This window comes from Pteropus vampyrus, unplaced genomic scaffold, assembly GCF_000151845.1.
Source record: "Pteropus vampyrus isolate Shadow unplaced genomic scaffold, Pvam_2.0 Scaffold8, whole genome shotgun sequence".
Classification (NCBI taxonomy): Eukaryota; Metazoa; Chordata; class Mammalia; order Chiroptera; family Pteropodidae; genus Pteropus; species Pteropus vampyrus.
Genome location: NW_011888789.1, coordinates 14813410 through 14819666, shown reverse-complemented (window position 1 = coordinate 14819666; position 6257 = coordinate 14813410).

Sequence of the window (6257 nt, the reverse complement as noted above, 5' to 3'; positions counted from 1 at the left end):
ATTGGAATTCTCATATAGTGCTGGTGGGAATGTAAAATGATACAACTGCTTTGGAAAAACAGTTTGGCAGTTTCTTATAAAATTAAACATAAACTTAACACACACTTCCCTGCAAGTCTACTTCTAGATATTTACCCAAGAGAAATGGAAGCATATGTCTACCCAAAAAATTATATGCAAATATTCATAGCAACTTGATTCACAAATGCCCGACACTGGAAGGAACCCAATGTTCATCAGCTGTTGAATGGATGAACAAATGTGGTACATCCATACAATGAGATGCTTACTCTGCAATAAAGGAAACACTACTGACATGTGACAACGTAGACAAATCTCAGAAACACTTTACTGAGCAAAAGAAGCCATTTAAAAACACTTTACTGAGCAAAAGAAGCCATATAAAAGTCTAAAGAAGGCAAAACCGATCTATAGTGGTGAAAATCGGATCAGTGGTTGCCTAGGGATGGAAGGGCTTGACTGCAAAGAGACACAAAAGACTCGAGGCGATGGTAATGTTCTCTATCTGGTCAACACTAATCAACCTGCACACATAAAATGGGTAAGTTTCATTGTATATAAATTATGCCTCATTAAGTCTGATTTAAAAGCAAGACAAAATGAGATAGTAGTACATCCATGCTCATAGCAGTATTATTCAAAGAGCCAAAAAATGTAAGCAATGTAAGTATTAATGGGTGAATGGATAAACAAAATGTGTTATATACATCCAAAGAAATATTATTCAGCCTTTAAAAGGAAGGATGCTACAATATGGATGAAACTTGAGGACATTATGCTAAATGAAATAAGCCAGACATAAAAGGACAAAACCTGTATGATACTACTTGTATGAGGTACCTAGAGTCATCAGATTCATAGAGACAGAAAGTAGAATGGTGGTTACCAGGAATTGTGAGGAGGGGAGAATGGGGAGTTAATAGGTACAGAGTTTCAGTTTGGGAAGATAAAAAAGTTCTGGAGATGTATGGTGGTGATGGCTTCATATCAATGTGAATATACTTAATGCCACTGTATACTCAAAAACGCTTAAAACGGTAAAATTTATCCTATATGTATCTACAATTTTTTTTTTTTTAAAAGGAAAGACCCAACAAGGGAGAGCTAGGGACCAATGTCTTCTTCATAAGTCATCTGAGAAATAGCCCTGATTTAATGTCTGAGTGTGTCTCAAGGGCCCATGGGTCAGTAGGAAGGTAGATCTGCCATCTGGCAGAGCAGGGTGAAATGACCAGTGGAAGAAAAGCTTACAGTGCTGACAGTGCTCATGTGAAGGGTAAATATGGAACAACAGAAAAGAAATAGAACCATCGTAACTAGATTTACGGTGACACGAACACGAGTTCTTCATCAAGTTCCTACAAGGAAGTAACTGAGACTCTAAGAGAGAGATGCAGGAAAAGCCCAGAGCAACCAAAGAGCTAAAAAAGAGATTTTAGTAGAATTTTCCTTATATATTTCCAGATATTTGCTGTGTATATCTACGCACAGATACTCCACAAATATGTGTTTAGCTTTCTCATATAACTTTGCTTTCTTGTTCTATTACCCTACTGAAACTCCACCATCAATACTGTTCATCTTATTTTTATCCTTTACTCCCATCTTGGAGAAGATCCACAGATACATCAATACACATAAATTGCCTTGTTTTTTTTAAAGGCTGCAAAGTTTTCCATTGTATGTAAATGTTTCCATTATGCCTATAGGCTAACTCAACCCTTTTTTACTTTTTCTTGTGGGCTCTAGATTTTTTCCTGCTCTGCAGCTAGCTGGAGAACAGGTGCTAAATGCAACATGACATTTTCTCTGCAGGGGCTATGCAATGATAGCCTTGCTCAGCAAGCCCTGGAAGGAATGAAGTGACTTTTGTCTATGAAATCTTTTAAATTCTCTCGTCCTAAATTTCCCTGCCCTTCGCATTGGCTTTCGTTCTACTTCTCACTTGTGTTTTTCTTCTCGCTCATTTGCTCTTTCTTTCACTCGATCTGGCTTCCTGCTTCCTTTCTTATGAAATGCCTTGAAGGTGATTGAGGGATCCACACACTCTCCACCTTCACTAGGCTTGATTTCTTTTCTCACCCAGAGGACCTTTCACCTTTTGCTCAATTAGAAACCAAACCAAACTTACATTTGAAGGTGAAATGGAATACTTCACAGCTTCCTTATAGATGCATTTTAAACTCTTCACGTTGATATATTTCTGTAGATGTCTACATTTAAAGTACTGGGCAATTATGTTTGGTCTTAGGAGATGAGAAGTTGCCTTTTAATCTGGAGAACTTCATAGAAACTGAGAATATTTGAAGTATAAAAGACCTTACAGAGCATTTCATTTTAGCGATGAAGGAGCTGGGGCCTAGGGAGGTTAGGCGGCTTGCCTGTAGTCACACAACTATATTGCTATGTTGAGGCTGTGTGTGATTGTATATATGGAAATACATCTCATTCTCTCAGTCAGTCAACAAACATTTGCCGTAGATTGGATGAGGCTGAAGGTATAGCAGTAAGGAGACAAGAGAGACCAGATGAACGGCACATCCACTTGCTGAGGCTCAGTGTGTCACTTGTCCAAATCCCAGAGCAGATCCTTGGGTCGTCACTGCTAGGAAGAGACCATACTGCCCTCTCCTGCTCTGGACTCCTCTCCAGATGGCCTGGATGTGGTCTTATCCCTTTGCTTGCTCACTAGTGTATGCCTTTCACAATTCTTTTCCCATTTTTTTGTGTCCTCCCTTGTGCCAGGGCCATCTCCCAGCCACCTGTGGAATAGGGTGTTCTTGGCTGATGGCGCCTTCAGTCAGGCTCCTCTTGCAACCTGCATTGCTCTTTGTTTGAGGTGGGACCTTGGGCTGTGACTACTTCGTGATGTGTATCTCAGATGAGTTGAAAGTGCCTATTGGCCCTCAAACTGACACACACCCCTTTGGCTGCCCTACAGAGTTCTGTCCTCTCCCTTCAGCTGCACATTGCCTGGAACGGCCACCCCATGAAAAACCTGACCCTCTCTCCTGGCCCCTCCAGGCACCCTTGGGTGGCCTCAGGCAAGTCACATCCCCTCCTGCACCTCAGCTTCCTCCTTCGCAAAATAGGGGGTCAGAGGATCTTGAAAAAGTGCCTTTTGGCTCTGACATCTGTGATTCCATCAGCTGGCCTAGAGTTCTGGAAGCAGCCCTCATTCAGGACTATGAAATCCTGAGGGAAAAAGAGGACTGTCTGTCAAATCTTTTAAGGCCTATTTTGTGATATGCTTTCTCCTCTGTCACAAGGGAAATCACTGGAAGCCATGAGGAACCCTCAAGTGTTGGAAACAGAGGTGTATGTGGATGGGTCTCCTTCCCTTGATTCCTCCACCGTACCCCAAATCGCCACCCTCCTGCTCTGCTCTCACACAAGCCCTTGATTCCAAAATGGGAGCCCAGAGTAGCCATTTAGCAATTCTAGGGGGAAAAATTGAAAAGGTCAAGAAAAAGCCTTTTACTAAGGAAATGCCAGGCCAGCTCTACCTAACTTGATACAATAGAAGTGCTCTAACTAGTGTTACAAGAAGGAAAATGTGTAAGTCTATCCACATTTTAAAAGCACTAGAGGAAAACCACTATTAAGGAAATGCACACTAAATCCTCAGAAAGAAAATAAATTTTTGAAAAGTTTCTTTTAGTAAAGCAATCACTCTTCTCTTTTGCTCCCTTCCTTTAGTCGATGTTTTTGGCATTTAAAACTTTTTATATATTGAGTCTTGTTAAAGCCCACTATTACAGAAAATTCACCTGTATTTATGCCTCTCAGAGTATGTTTTTAAATATCAAATGGAAGGGCAGGAGGGGGAAAAAAATGACAAGGCTTCTAGTGCCAAAGAAGAAGAAATGAAAAGGCTTTTTACAGTTGGATTGAGGGAAAAGGTACCAGAGAGAACACAGACTGCTAGTAAATGAACAAAAGCATGCCATTAATGATGATGCAAATGTTTTAAATGATGAGTCCATTTTCACAGCTCATTAAAAATCTTTCAAAAAAATAAAGAACAATAGAAGCACCGGGATACTCTGGAGGCCTTGCAAAAAGAGTTGTGGCTTTAATTAACTAAAGATATATTAATTATATTATATCAGCATAGTGCCTGCTCTGTTCTAGGCTCTGTTAGAGGCACCGGGGATAATGCAGGAAACAAAGCAGATAAAAATTCCCACTCTCATGGAGCTTACATTCTAGTGGGCGAGACAGAAGAGAAATATAATGCATAATTAAAACACATAGTATGACAGATATTGGTAAGTGCTAAAGAGCTAAATATAGCAGGAAAGGGAGAGATGAGTATGTGCGGTGGAGGGGGTTAAAATTTTAGATATAGTGGTTTAAGGAAGACTGTGTGTCCTCCAAAATTCACATACCGAAGTCCTATTTCCTAGTACCTCAGAATGTGACTGTGATTGGAGGGAGATTCGATCTTTAAAGGCGCAGTTAAAATGAGATAATTAGGATGGGCCTTAATCCAATATGACTGGTGACCTTACAGAAAGATTAGGACACAGATACAGGGAAGGCCATGTGAGGACATAGGCAGAAAATGGCTGTCTATAAAGCCAGGGAAGAGGCCTCAGAAGAAACCAACTGTTCTAACTAACACCTTGATCTTGGACTGCTAGCCTCCAGAATTGTGAGACAATAAATTTCTGTTGTTTAAGCCACCTAGTCTGTGGTACTTTTTATGGCAGCCCTAGCAAACTAATACAAAGACCTCATGGAGGAAATAACTTTTGAGTAGAGATCAGAAGAAAGTGAGAGAATGAACCAAGCAGATGGCTGTTAAGGGAGTGAAGTAAACAGCAGGTGCAAAGGCCCTGAGACAGGGCTATGCCCCATGGGGCCGGAACAGAGCAGTGGGAGAGGTCAGAGAGGTGTATGGGGGGTGGGATGTGGGGACGGGGGCAGCTTTGGCTTTTACTTTGAGATGGGAAACTGTTGGAGGGTTTTGAACAGAGAAGTGTTACATTGTCTGACCTATGTTTTAACAGAAGCATTCCGGCTGCTGACTTGAGAATAGATATCAGGAAGACTAGAGGAGAAGCAGGGAAACTGGTTAGGAGGTTATTTAGCACTCAGATGAGAGATGATGGTCTCTTAGACAAGGGTGGGGCAGAGGGGTTGGTAAGATGTGGTTGAATTCTGGATATATTTTGAAGGCAGGGACGATAGGATTGGCTGACCAGTTGCATGTAGAATGTGATATAGAAAGAGAAGAGTCAAGAGAACTCCAATGTTTTTGTTCTGAGTGACAGGAGAAATGGAGTTAACATAACCCAGCGGGGGCAAAACTATGAGAGGAGCAGGGTGTGAAGAAACATCAGGAGCTCAGCTTTGGGCGTGTTAGAAGCTTCTACCAAAAGAAATGTACATGAATGCTATGTTTATAGCAGCTTCATTCGTAGTAGCCTCAAACTGGAAACAACCCATGTCCATCAACATGAGAATAGGTAAATTGTTGTATATTCATACCACGGAATAGTACACAGTAATGGAAAAGAACAAACTGCCGATATATGCAACAACATGGATAAATCTCATAGACATAATGTTGAGTGAAAGAAGTCCAGTGTGAAAGGGTACAGATTGGGAGTACCTTTCTGCTTACTTGTTGGGATGCTGCTTCAATAAAGCCAATTCGATCTTTAAATTTACTCAGCTGGATTTTGTTGTTTTCACAGCCTACACAAATCGGGGGAAGATGTAAATGAGTAAGTAAGGCCTGACATAAAAAAAAGAAAAATGAACCACCAGAAATTTACTGAAATTTCTTTTATTCACCTATAGTGTGAACATACAAAATACACAAATATCTGTGACAATGATTGTTTAAAATTCAAAGTGGAAAAATAACTTTTAAAAAGGAAGCATTTCCTATTTTTACTTTGATAATTCATTGCTTACTGGATTTGAAATAAGAAATGATTTCATTTTATTTGGTTTCATGACAGAAAACTACTACTTACAAATGTAGATATATCCAAATATTGATAAATTTATATGAAATGCTTCTCCCGGTATTTCCTCTTGACCTGATCTTTTTTCAAAAAATTGTGAAACAAATCATGCCCCTCCCCATGATTTTACACTGAGAACATTCCTCTTTTCCCTTCCTGACCCCCACCCCCAGACCTTCTGCCCTTTACACTTCCTCTACCCTGAAACTCTTGGGCATCAGCTTTGGGTCACTCCTGTCCTAAGGAAGATATTTG